At 38.6% G+C, this 14,391-nt stretch overlaps 1 pseudogene; it reads right to left on the bottom strand.

Annotated features, from left to right (window-relative positions):
• Positions 1-12,852: 12,852 nt before the first annotated feature.
• LOC120102076 (small nucleolar RNA SNORA17) lies at positions 12,853-12,974 on the bottom strand (annotated as a pseudogene).
• Between the last annotated feature and the right edge of the window lie 1,417 nt (positions 12,975-14,391).

Below are 14,391 nucleotides of genomic sequence, written 5' to 3'. Positions count from 1 at the left end.
TTCAGAGTTTTTGTCACTTTCCTGTCCTCTAGAGATTGGTGACAATTGAGCTTTTACTCCCTATATGTTACTAACAAGTTGAAAGTGTATGTTTTTCTACAGGACCATTATAGAGAACACTTTTGAGATATGGGGTTTATTGGTGATGGATAGAATCATTGCAGCATGATGCGAGATACACTGATAATATACTATGTACTAAAATATCATGTCATCACCTATACCTGACAATGAGCCATTATGAGACAGTGGTAAAGAATGGAAAATAGAAAGAAGCCTAGCCCTTCATAAATCACAAGAATGGGTTCCCTCCCCATCAATGTATGTTCTATTAAAAGATCATTGAATAGAATTATGTAAAGCACACAAATTATTCACTTCATCCATTAATTAAAAATTTCGAATATTATCTATGAATATAAATATAAATGCTTGTATAAACGTATCTTAACTTTCTGGAGGTTGAGTAAGAATTCCATTAGAAAAAGTTGCTAAGTTTTTACACTGCTGATACTATTTCAGAGTATTGTATTGATTCTTTGACTCAAACAAACTTTTAAAATAATATTTATATTAACCTACTAAAATAGTTTCAAAGAGTTAAACTTCACTTAGAGTTACATATAACTCTAAGACCACTGTTAAAATATGAAAAGTGAAAAGTGTCAAAAATGAGATATAAATTTCCATTATGAGAATTAGAATCTGGCTAATACTATCACTAGAACTGCTACTTCATCGAATGCATATCATTTAACAGAAACTACTAGCAGAACATATTAGTTCACACAAATATGAGCTGAATTATGTGCTATAAAGAGTTAAGAAAGAAGTACAAAGGAGTACACAGGTATGATGAAATATTGAGTCAGATAGAATGGATAAGCAGTATCATAGCAAAGCTTCTTTTGCAAACATAAATACAAACAGTCCAGATGATATCAGTGAAAATAATTCAAAGATTTGTATCCTGCTAAAAATACTCGATTATTCTTCCCAACCTTGCTAATTTCAGAAGTCCAGCTACTGGTGTTATTCTGTGCTCATTTCAGTCAATCAACTCATTTACTTTCACAGGAGTATTTTCCTTTTTTGAATATAAAAATCTGTGTCTTACTACTGGTACGGGCAGAAGGAATCATGCTCAGATGACATCTGCCTTTCTTAGTCAATAAGGTCCCCCTTTAAGGAACCTTTTTTTTTTGAACATGGTAAGATATCAGCCACTTATTTTTGTCTTAACAGATGTTGCTCCAGTAAGTAAATTAATTAGGTATGTGTTACCGCACTACAACTTACCCTTCCCTTTTTATTTCATTTAATTGGAGAATAAGTACAGTATAAGAGATGTACTGACTTCAAAGTGTCAGGGATGGACTTCTGATTTAAATATTATTGGGCTCAATTATTCTCATATTCTGATAAAATATTATTCAAGGGGGTCTGATGGTTTTGTTTTCTAGAAAAGACTACAATTTAGATCAGTGAACTAAGTACAGAGAATCTGATAGCACTGGCATGGACAGGAATCCTTCGATCCCAGGACAGCTCAAATAGAAAAAAATAGAAGGGAGAGTTTATGCAAAGTCTCTTCCTCTTTGGACCAGGCATTCTTCCCCAGCCTTTCACACTGGAGCTCCTGAACCTGTGGCCTTGAAAATGTGGGTTTATACTAACACTTTCCCCTTCCCCCTGCCTTATTCTCTGACTTTTGAACAGGAATCAAGAACTCAAGAACTGAACCATCTGCTCATATAGCTTTCAAGCCTGCAGACATGGACTAAATTGCATCAGTGGTTCTGTGGTTCTCCAGCTAGCAGATGGCACATGGTGAGGCGTCCAGGTCTCCACAATCAAGGGACCTTTTCGTTCTTTCTCTCTTTCCCCCCAAAAATAGTCAAGTAAATTCATCAATATCTTTATGTTTTATATTTATTATATATTTTCTCATATAGTGATAGCAGATATTTCTACTCTTAGAATAAATATGCCTGTGTATAAATTTTACTTATTAATACTAAAACTGTTTTACAGTTATAAAATATTAAGTGTGAAAACTCATTGTAATGACTAAGGTATCAACAAATCAGGATCAGAAAAATGCAAGTGCAATGTAGAAATCCCTGTTGTTTGTCAGGACTCAGTTTTGAAGAAAAAAGGAGAGAAAATTATTTGCCTAAAGGCACAAGACCAAAAGCTACAATCAAAGGCTTGGTTATTTTTAATTATTTTGTTTTGACATTAGTTCCTTTTCCTTCTTTTTATTTTTCTTTCTTTCTTTCTCTCTTTCCTCCTTTCTTTCTTTCTTCCTTCCTTCTTTCCTGTCTTTCTTTCTTTCTTTCTTTCTTTCTTTCTTTCTTCATTCCTTCCTTCTTTCCTTTCTCTCCATCCATCAGTCTTTTTCTCCTATGAGAAAGCATTTTAATGAATTCAAGGCTGCCATTGAGTTCCGCATGAGTGATTTTAAGCCCTAACTGTCCTGCCTGTACCTTCTATGAGATGAAAGTACAAGTGTATGCCATGACACTTGGCTTTTATGATTTAAGGAATTGAACTAAAGGATCTTATGCTTGCTAGGGAAGCACTCTATGAACTAAAGCCATTACAGTAAATTAATAGTCAACCTTGCCTTTTGAATACCTTTGAGAATTCCATACACTAGTACCCTTTATACACCACTTTTCCCCATCTATCTTTCCTTTCCAATTCTTTCAGTGTTCCCTAAATCCCTTTAAGATTCATAACCACATACATAAGTCATATTCATTAGAACTGTCAAGACAAAAAAAAAACACAAAAAGAAAACACCACCACCACCATCATCATCACCATCAACAACAACACAAAACACAAAACCACAGAGAATGAAGAACGAGGAGCCAGTATATACAGTCATGAGTTCATCTCTACTGAGTTCAAATATGCAGCTGCTGTTTACTTCCAAAAAATCCCATTCTTGTAACCATTAGCAATATTTACACAGGAAGGTTACTCAGTGTTGCTCATATGTTCAGCGATGACCATTTGGGATTGGATAACTTCTAAGAGTGTTGTCCCTGGAAAAAAAATGATCTCTTAACAGTCACTGAGTGCCTGTAGCTTTTCATCTAGAGGTGGAAACTTGTGAATATTTCCCCAACCACAATAGCATGACAACTGGTGTTCTTATTCAGTTCTTGTTTAGTCAACCATATTTTTGAGAGGTCATGAGTGCAACTTCCTTATTCTAGCTCAACTTCTCCAAGCCCTGTGACAGAAGTATATGGTGTCTTCAAAAATAGGGTTTTATCTCTACATTCTAAAAGCGAGTGTAAGAGTGGATGGGAATACATATTCTTCAAGAATGGTTACAGTATCTAATTGCTCTGGTTAGGACTTCGGGCACTATATTGAATAAGTAGGGAGAGAGTGAACAGTCTTGTCTAGTGCCTGATTTTAGTGAGATTGTTTCAAGTTTCTCTCCATTTAGTTTGATGTTAGCTACTGGTTTGCTGTATATGGCTTTTACTATGTTTAGGTATAGGCCTTGAATTCCTGATCTTTCCAAGACTTTTAACATGAAGTGGTATTGAATTTTATCAAATGTTTTCTCAGCATCTAATGAGATAATCATTTTTTCTTCGAATTTGTTTATATAGTGGAATATGTTGATGGATTTCCTTACATTGAACTATCCCTCTTGTTAGTCTGTCTAAGGGTTTATCTATCATGTTGACTTTCTCAAAGAACCAGCTCCTGGTTCTGTTGCTTCTTTGTATAGTTCTTTGTTTCTACTTGGTTGATTTCAACCCTGAGTTTGATTATTTCCTGCCTTCTACTCCTCTTGGGTATATTTGCTTCTTTCTGCTCTAGAGCTTTCAGGTGTGCTGTCAAACTGCTAGTGTATGCTCTCTCCATTTTCTTTTTGGAAGCACTTAGAGCTATGAGTTTTCCTCTTAGCACCACTTTCCTTGTATCCCCTAAGTTTGGCTTTGTCGTGCCTTCATTTTCATTAAATTCTAAAAAGTCCTTAATTTCTTTATTTCTTCCTTGACCAAGTTATCATTGAGTAGCTATACCACTCCTGGGCATATACCCAAAAGATGCTCTAACATATAACAAAGACACGTGCTCCACTATGTTCATCGCAGCCTTATTTATAAAAGCCAGAAGCTGGAAAGAACCCAGATGCCCTTCAACAGAGGAATGGATACAGAAAATATGGTATATTTACGCAATGGAATACTACTCAGCTATTAAAAACAATGACTTCGTGAAATTCTTAGGGAAGTGGATGGAAGTAGAAAATATTATCCTGAGTGAGGTAACCCAAAGAGCACACATAGTATGCACTCACTGATGAGTGGATATTAGCCCAACAGTTTGGAATACCCAAGACACAATTCACAGACCACATGAAGCACAAGAAGAAACAAGACAAAAGTATGGATGCTTCAGTACTTCTTAGAAAGGGGAACAAAATACTCACAGAAGGAAATATGGAGACAAATTGTGGAGCAGAGACTGAAGGAATGGTCATCCAGAGGTTGCCCCACATGGGGATCCATCCCATATACAAACACCAAAACCAGTCACTATTGCTGATGCCAAGGAGTGCATGCTGACAGGAGCCTGATAGAGCTCTCTCTTGAGAGACTCTGCCAGAACCTGAAAAATACAGAGTGGATGCTCACAGTCAACCATTAGATGGAAAGCAGGTTTCCCAAAGAGGAGTTAGAGAAAGAACTGAAAGGGCCGGAGAGGTCTACAACCCCATAGGAAGAACAACAGTATTAACCAACCAGACCCCCTAGAGCTCTCAGGGACTAAACCACCAACCAAAGAGTAGACATGGAGGAGCCCATGGCTCCAACCACCAGAGAATGGTCTTGCCAGGCACCAATGAGCGGAGAGGCCCTTGGTCCTGTGAAGGATTGATTCCCCAGTGTAGGGGAATGCCAGGGCAGGTTGAAGGGAGGGAGTGGGTAAGTCAGGGAGCATGCTCCTAGAAGCAGGGGGAGGAGGACAGAGATAGGTGGTTTCCAGAGGGGAAACCAGGAAAGGGGATAACATTTGAAAAGTAAATAAAGAAAATATTTAATAAAAGAAAAGAAAAAATAGAATGGTTACAATGAGAGAGAAAGGTATAGAGATGCAATTGAGGTGCCCTAGGTGGTCTATAGATTCATCACTAGGAACCTGGGGCCTGGCCTGAGATCTTGGTTGCTTGAAAGGTCTCTAAAGGGATCTGCAGAATTTCTTTTAGAAAGCCTTTCTCCTGCGTTTACCAGTCAACTTCTTAATAGCCCCGTACTTTTCATATTTTCTTGTCTCCTTCTATCTTTAGAGTAACTTTGTTTTCTTATAACTAATTTGATGCTTCTAGAAATATTTTAAAATTCAAAATAAATCAATCATCATAAATCTATTTCAGTACAGAATGTCTGGTGAATGAAAGATTATCAAAATTGTTTTCAGTAACAGGAGATATTCAGTTTTTTTAATCTTCTCATTCTTGGCTCTAGTGATTCCAATATTTGATAATAAAAATCTGTATTTTTGACCCAGCTGGTTCCATAATTCCTTAGAATATTTATCGCCTTTTATGCTGCTTAATCATTATTATGTGGTGTACTTATCCTGGTACTTCAAGTAAGGATCCTTGTCCTATTCAAGTAAATTTGTTTCTCAAGGGTAATTTTTTGCTCTTACTGATCTTTATTTTTGTTCATAGTTTTGGCTTGGCCTTTTTTATTTCTCTTTTTTTCCACGTGGAAAGGTTTAATGAGAGAAGAGGAGAAGAGGAGAGGAGTAAAGACCAGCCATGAGCACATGGAGGGAAGCGGGGAGGGCAATGGGGAGAGAAGGGACAAAGGGAAGAGGGAAGAGCAAAAGAGCAAAGGGGAAGAGGGGAAGAGAGTAAGAGAAAGAGTTATTTCTACCACCGGTTGTTCTGTCTCATTTTCCCTTTTATTTTTATCATTTGCCTTTGAGTATAATATAAAAAAAATTGGAGTTTAACTTTCATAAATCAAAGTTTTACAAGGGATTAAAATTAAGTTCATCATTTTTTTGAATAGTTATAAATTTCTTTTTCTTATGTAGGATTTTTCAGATCTGAGATTGTCCCTGTTTTCACACACCCTTCCCCAGTGGTGAGTAGATAAACAATGAGATCACAGGTCATAAAAATTCAGATGTTTTCCTGGTATTCTTTTAATGTTGTTGCATTGTTTTCAACAGGGGGGGGGAGGTTGCTGTATGTAATCAGGAATCTTCTGTTTATTTGCCATATGAAATCTATGATTTCATAGTTAATAGTTTCTTTGCCTCTCCACTGTCCAGTGAGAAAGAAACTTTTTGTTTGATCAACATGCTAGATAAGAAAAAAATTTAGAGGCTGCATCCAGCCTTTTCCTTCTCTGTAATGATCTGACCTTCCGACATTATTTGTACTCAGGTCCTGGCAACTTCCTCCTTAGATTGGCCAGAAATTTGACTTTTTTTTTTTTAAACAAAGATGGAAACAGTGAGAGAGTGACCACTGTTAGCAAACACGTGTTGAGAACTTGTTACAAGATAGGTACCCACCTAGTGGGTACCCTATACTTTGATCTTACCACAAACTCTCAAGGTTTATAACAGTGAAATCTCTTTCCAACTCTTGGAATGTGAGAAACATGAGGTTAGCGATATTAAATCTTTTTCTTGAAGACCATGTGGCTTTGGAGTGCAGCATTTGGACTGAACCATGTGCTTAGTAAATAAACCATTTCTCCCTGCTTACTATTGAATTAAAACCTTTTGAAGTTTAATCAGATTATCCTTCCTGGTTTTTTTTTTTTAACAAATAAGATCACCTCTTCTGCTTTAATGTCTTGTCAGCCATCCCCATGGGTCATTGAGAAGAGTTAAAGCAGAGAGACAAATTCCAAAAATTATCCTCTTCCAGAATAAAATGCTGAGTTAAAAAAATTAACAATTAAAATGCCACTTTTTCTGACTTCCAGGTCGCTTTTTTCTACCATTTTAACAATAAAGGGAAATTGAATCTCTTTAACTCGTGTTGGTATTTCTCAAGTTGCTTTACCAATTACCTTCAAAAACTCAAACAAGAAAAAAATATTTAGAAACAATTTGAAAAAAACCCTTCAAATTGTTGAGTTTTTTAAATAATACTTTTATTCTTAAAGTTTTATATATCTCTACCTATCTCTATTATCATTTCCATTTACCACCACTTCCCACTAACTTCCGATGGTGTTCTCCACTCTGACCCTCTTCCACTTTATGAATTTCCTTTTTTTTTATTAACTTGAGTATTTCTTATATACATTTTGATTGTTATTCCCTTTCCCGGTTTCTGGGCTAACATCCCCCTAACCCCTCTCCCTCCCCTTCTTTATGGGTCTTCCCCTCCCCATCCTCCCCCCATTGCCGCCCTCCCCCCATAGACTAGTTCACTGGGGGTTCAGTCTTAACAGGACCCAGGGCTTCCCCTTCCACTGGTGCTCTTACTAGGATATTCATTGCTACCTATGAGGTCAGAGTCCAGGGTCAGTCCATGTATAGTCTTTGGGTAGTGGCTTAGTCCCTGGAAGCTCTGGTTGCTTGACATTGTTGTACATATGGGGTCTCGAGCCCCTTCAAGCTCTTCCAGTTCTTTCTCTGATTCCTTCAACGGGGGTCCTATTCTCAGTTCAGTGGTTTGCTGCTGGCATTCGCCTCTGTATTTGCTGTATTCTGGCTGTGTCTCTCAGGAGCAATCTACATCCGGCTCCTGTCGGTCTGCACTTCTTTGCTTCATCCATCTTGTCTAATTGGGTGGCTGTATATGTATGGGCCACATGTGGGGCAGGCTCTGAATGGGTTTTCCTTCTGTGTCTGTTTTAATCTTTTCCTCTCTCTTCCCTGCCAAGGGTATTCTTGTTCCCCTTTTAAAGAAGGAGTGAAGCAATGAATTTCCTTTTTGAAACTGTGATTATTAACCTCTTCGGTTCAATTAGCATAGCCAACATGCATATCTGTGACTTCTCAAATGGGGCATAAGTAACTTACAGAGACTATATTTATTTATCTACTTATGTATATATCAAAGTATCTTTCTATGTATCTATCTATCTATGTATGTCTATGTATCTATGTATCTATGTATCTATGTATCTATCTATGTATCTATGTATCTATCTATCTATCTATCTATCTATCTATCTATCTATCTATCTATCTAGTCTATTCAAAGAAGAGTTACTCTTTTTCCCTCAGTAGCTATCAACTGCTAATCACTTCTTAGCAATGAGTAGAGAGTTAGTAGATCCCATCCATGCTGGAATTTTGACTGTCTTGGTCTTCAGCAGGTAACCAAAGGTGTTGTGAATTAATGCATGAAATATCATATCACAGTCATGTGCAGAGATCAGCACAGTCTGGTAGATCCTCTATTTTTGCAAATATAGTCTCATAGCAAACTTCTGGTTTCTCTGACTCTTTCAATCTTCTGTTCCCACTTCTGCAATGATCCCCAAGCCTTAGGTTCAGGAATTGTGTTGTAAATATATCAGTTAGGAATGGACTCCAGAACTCTGCATTTTGGTCTGCTGTGGTTTTCTAAATGGTTTTCATCTCTTATAAGAAGACATTTCTTTGAAAAAGAGAAAACAAAACTGCATTTGTCTGGCTTGACACTAGGGAAGGATGTCAGGACTAATTTTTGAAAGATATTATTTTATTATATTTAAAATATGATCAAGTAAATTTTCAATAGACATTTATATTTGCTATGTACTAGTCACATGCCAGTGTAGAATTTTTCATTATATTCTTATCGCCCCCCAAATATTGATTGAAAACTACGTGCTGCGTTCCAACTTAACTGTTTTTAACTGTTGCATTTGTTTCTTCAAACAATTCCTCCCACATAGCTTATAAATGTGGTTTAGAGAACCAGTGAGGTATCACTGGAGAAAACTAGCTTTCTTTTTCCTTTGCAAGTAATTGTCAGTTCAAGAGAACTTCTTGGGTAGGAATGGACAATCTCGTCCATTTTGTCCTCTCAGGGCTGGAACCTTGAGTACTTGAACCTGTACAGGCCCTGTGGATGATGCCTCAGTGTTTTTGAGTTCATATATGTGACATTAGGACTACTGTATCTGAAAGACACTGTTTCCTTGGTATCATCCATCAGCTCTGGCTCTTACGAAATCCCCCCCCCTTATGCATACCTCCATGAACCCTGAGAGAAGGTGCGTGATCAAAACCTCTCATTTATGACGGCATGGCCCAAACTCTCATACCCTCAACACATTGTCCATTTCTAGATCTCTGTCTTAGTTTCCATCCTTGGCAATAGGAAGTTTCTGTGATCATGGCTAAGGAAGACACTGATCTACAGGCACAGCAGAATGCAATTCAGAGTCATTTAATTTCTTTGGTACCATAAATCATCTTTGAATTCTTATCCCGAAATCAACTAATAACCTATCTATTAACCCATGCTTATCCCTGCTCTTATCTCTGTGGCTGTGTGCAACGTTCTCAGGCATTTTTAGACTTGAGACTCATTCCTACCACCTAGTTTCTTCTCAGCACACCATCCAACACTTAGCCACATATCTAGTACTAGTCATTTTTTCAATTAAAATTTTATTATGAACTGCAAATAAATAAAAACAATATTATATTCATTATGTGCATAATGAGGTTTTAGTCTTAATACAAGGATATTTCTGCACCAGTTATTTAGTCCTTTTCAAAAATTATTTTACTTACATTCCACTTATTGCCCCCCAACATCCTCCCCCACAGTTCCTCATCCCATTCCTCCTCCTTCTTGCCTCCATGAAGGTGCTCTCCCCTATCAGACCTCCCTCTTCCCTGAGTCCTCAAGACTCTTGAGGATTAAGAGCCTCCTCTCCCACTGAGACCAGACTTGACAGCCCTCTACTGAATATGTGTTGTGGGGCTTTGGACCAGCCTTTATATACTCTTTTGTTAGAGGGTCCGTCTCTGTGAGCTCTTTGGGGTCTGTTTTAGTTGAGACTGTTGTTTTTCCTATGGGGTTACTCTCCCTTTCAGCTTTTCAATCCTTGTCCTATTTCAACCATAGAGGTCCCAGACTTCAGTGTTGGGTGTGTAAATATTTGTTTCTGTCTTAGATGTTGGTAGGGCCTCTCAGAATATAGCCATGCCAGACTCCCATCTGTAAGCATATCACAGCATAGTAGTGTCAGGCCTTGCTGCCCCCCCAACCATGAGATGGACCCCAAGTTGGGCTTGTCATTGATCAGCCTTTCCTTCATTCTCTTCTCCATTTTTATCACTGCAGTTCCTCAGAAAATTGGAAATAGTTCTACTTGAAGACGCAGGCATAACATGTACCCAAAACACACCCACCATACCATGAGGACATATCCTTTACCATGTTCATAACAACCTTATTTACAATAGCCAGAAGCTGGAAACAGCCAAGAAGTTCATCAACTAAAGAATGGATACAGAAAATATGGTTCATTTACACAATGGAATACTACTCAACTATTAAAAATTGAGGACGTCATGAATTTTTCAGGCAAATGGATGGAACAAGAAAACTATCCTGAGTGAGGTAACTCAGACCCAAAAACACATGAATGGTATGTACTCACTAAGTGGATATTAGTTATAAAGTACAGAATACTTAGGATATAACCTACAGACTCTTAGAAGTGTAATAAGCAAAACTACCCAAAAGAGGAGGCTTCAATCCCACTTAGAATGGGGAAGGAAATAAGCACAGGAGGCAGAGGGAGGGAGCGACCTGTGTAGCAGAGGGGAGAGGGAGGGGAAAAGGAGACTATGATCAGATATGAGGGGTTGAAACAGGAAAGAAGCCCAGAGGGCCAAGATGATGAATGGAAATAAATATCCTCATTGAGTGAGAAGTGGGAGGGGGGCCTCTACAAATACCAGAGACCCAGGAGGGAAGACACTCTCAAACTCTCATGACTCATTGGGGGTGACCTTAGTCAAAATGCCCAACTTGGGGAAAGGGATCTAGAAGAGTTCACCTCCAGTAGATAGGACGTCAAGTGGAGGGAAAGGGTTATTAACCCACAGTCAAAATTCCTGACCCAGAATTGTTCCTGTCTAAAAGAACTGCCAGGACAAACATTTAGGACAAAAATTTTCTGAACTACAAATTTGTCTTTAGTGAAAGCTGGAACGACCAAATTCGAATTATTCTACTTTTATTTTTTAACTCTTTATTGGTTCATATGAATTTCACATTATGCACCCAATTCTACTCATCTCACCTTCCCCTTGTACCTGCCTTCCATCCTTGCAACTTTACCACTAACAGAGAAAAAAAAATCTCATTGTGAAAGCTATAGTGTTTCACAGAATGCACCACATTTTTTTTCTTTGTCTATATTTCTGTCTTGTTTTTCCAATGACTCACTGGTTTGGTACAAGGCTTCTGTCCCTTGGGGAGGCTCACCAACAACCCCTGCAACTAGTTAGTTCCACTAGCTAGTTCCACCCTCCTGCCTAGGTGAAGCGCATGGCCTGCTTTTCCAAGTGTTGCTCCTGTTGAGGGACATAAGCAGTTTTCCTATTCTTAGGACACTGAGGCAAGCGCTCCTGCCTGCCTCAGATGGTGAGGAACCAAGGAGATGAGAAGAGTACCATGATACCCAGCAGATGGGAGGCAAGACTTGTCCTCCAGTGTTCATACCCTCAGGGACAACTCACAACGTCTGTACCAAGGACACTACTGTGATGCCCAGGCAAGATGCAGGGCTTGCTTTCCCAAGTGCTGCAGTTGGTGAGGGGCAGTGCATGCTGTCCTGCCTTCATGAGTGGCTCACCTGCTCTCTTACCACAGGATCAGCTCTACTGGGCTGCCTAGGCAAGGTGGCAAGGTATGCTTTCCTAAGTGATACAGCTGGAGGGACAGGGACAACTCTCTTGCTCTCATGACCCCAGGGCCAGGCCTCTGGCATACACATGTTGAGGGACAAGCAGAGAGATTGTATCTCTTCCTTCTTTATACCACTTGGCTGGAGAGGAGTGGTAAGGCCAGCTCTCCCATGAACCTATCCCGATGTGGCTCACTTGCAGCTCCTGCCATGGGCATGGTTTTCTCTCCCAAAATTTCAGCTGGCAAGGGTAGGGCTGAGTGTCAGTTCTTAGGCTCTCATGCCTCCGGGACCAGCTCTCCCATGATGACAAGATGAGGGATTGGGCCAGTTCTCTACAACCTCAGACCAGGGACATCTACCTAGTCTTAGGTGATAACAGATTCCTTCTGCCGCAGGGTCACGGACACAGACTTGACATCTGGTGGCATCACAGATCAGGACTCTACCATGGTCTCAGGTGGCATAACCAACTCCTCACATCAGGCTATTCCTCATTTCACTCAGTTCTGCCTCTCCACTGTGACCATGTTCTTCCGTTTCTTTTTTTCCCTTCCACTTCTCCACTACTTACTTGCTCCTGTTAATGGCACCTGGGATCTCTGAATGTCTAGAGTCATCTCAGGTATGGTGTCAGCAATGCTATGCTCCCCTCATGTTCTATGGTGTAGAGCCATGATCATCTGCAACATGGTGTGTGTCCAAGGCCTATATGGCACTGGACTTGTGGTCATTTCAGACTACCTTCCTTTCTGGGTCCTATGGTGTCAGTCTGGTAGTCATCTTGGTCTCTCTCTCTTTGCCATGTCTGCCCAAGTGTTCATCCGCCAGGGTCATCTGTCTCAGGCTCACTCCTGATGAGACCCTTAGTCTCAGATAGGGTTCTTTTCATCTTTAGGTTGCTCCTAATCCCGGGAGACCATCGATTCCTATTTGTTGCCAGACTGGTTGTGATCTCAAACTTGCTTTTGCAGGGAATACAGGCTACCAATCATTCAGAAGTTCATAGGTCAAAATGCTAAGCATATCTGTCCTTTGTGTCACAGACTAATCCACATGAAACACAGCAGCCGCACCTGCATTATCTCTATTGGCAGTTACTCCACTATTCAAAATGGATTCAAAATAAGCTAATCCTTCTGAATTAGCCTTTCACTCAAAATTGTTTCTTCCGTGTTGTTTTTAATTATTATATGATTCACTAAGTGTGTTACTTCTTTTGATTGCATTGTGCTGGTATTTTTGTTCAAGATTGTATTTATTTTTGTCTATTTTCTTAATAAAATTTGCTTGGGATTTTATAACATTGGAATATATTTATTTATGTCAGGTAAGGAAACAGCCTCCCTTGATATCAATTTTTATAGAAGATCAGTGTCAATTTCACTTTCTTGCTTTATTTTACTCACCAAAATAATTTCCAAGCATTTTATCTCAACTTTATAGCCTTCCTATGTTTGACTAGACTATTAATTCTTTCTAAATATTAGACTATTAAAACAAAAATAGACTGATTATTTTATCAGTCTTAAACCTTGCTTATATTATCATGCCATAAAGCACAATTTGTTGTTTAGACTAAGGTCACATGAGAAACACCCAATTGTTGTTTCCAGCAGGATTTATTTGGTAGAAAAGCTTTACATGTATATCATAATATAGTTTCTGTGAAATTTAATTGAAAATCAACTGTATGTAAAGACATAAAATGAAAGCATTGAAGATTTGGGAGTCAGCTTGACAATCACAATGATGAGACCTAAAGGTTCTCAGGCATGAAATTCTAATACATTCTTCATAGGTTAAATAATAGGAATAAAGTTACTGAATAGGTCATCCACATTCTGTTATCACATACTTATTTCTTGATACAAAACAATCTGATATTAGCATTGATTGCAAAGTCTAGTTTTCTTCTCTAACTCAGAAATGAAAGGTGTTTTGTTCCCATCACAAATATATCAGTTATAGTGAATTCTTTTAAGATAGTTCAATAAATTAACTATTTTGTTTCACTTTTAATACTCTGAGTAGTCATAACTTTTTAAAGACTTTTGTTATCTAGTAGTTGGTTCACAATTTTCTAGCTGCCAGCATGTAGTATGACCTTAAGGAGGTCATTGAAGTTATCCATGTTTAAATTTCCTTTTCTCTGAGATAGGGAACGCAAGGCCTGCATCCTATTGACATTGCAACCATCAAATAAAATAATGTGTGAAAGAGGCAAACTGAAGGGAGTAGAGTGTTGATCCCTGTGTAACTGCCAGCTGTTTTCAGAAATGTTAGAAATTTAACCATCTCTCGTCTTACATTTGCCATGACAAAGCATGTAATAAAAACCTGGGAGATGCTGAACTCTAGACATCCTAAGATACGGCTCTGAATTCTCTATCTAAAAGTTCAGCTGAGCTCAAGAAGAAACAGTGGGTTTATATCATGTGACAAAGTCATTGCAGGTAACAAAATAGCAATGTTTTCCAAGTAGGGTGTAAAGTATGTAGAATACATACAAGGA

This window comes from Rattus norvegicus, chromosome 3 (assembly GCF_021556685.1).
Source record: "Rattus norvegicus strain SHRSP/BbbUtx chromosome 3, alternate assembly SHRSP_T2T, whole genome shotgun sequence".
NCBI classification, from domain to species: Eukaryota; Metazoa; Chordata; class Mammalia; order Rodentia; family Muridae; genus Rattus; species Rattus norvegicus.
Note: the sequence above shows the minus strand (reverse complement) of the source record. Positions and strands in the feature narration are given on the sequence as shown.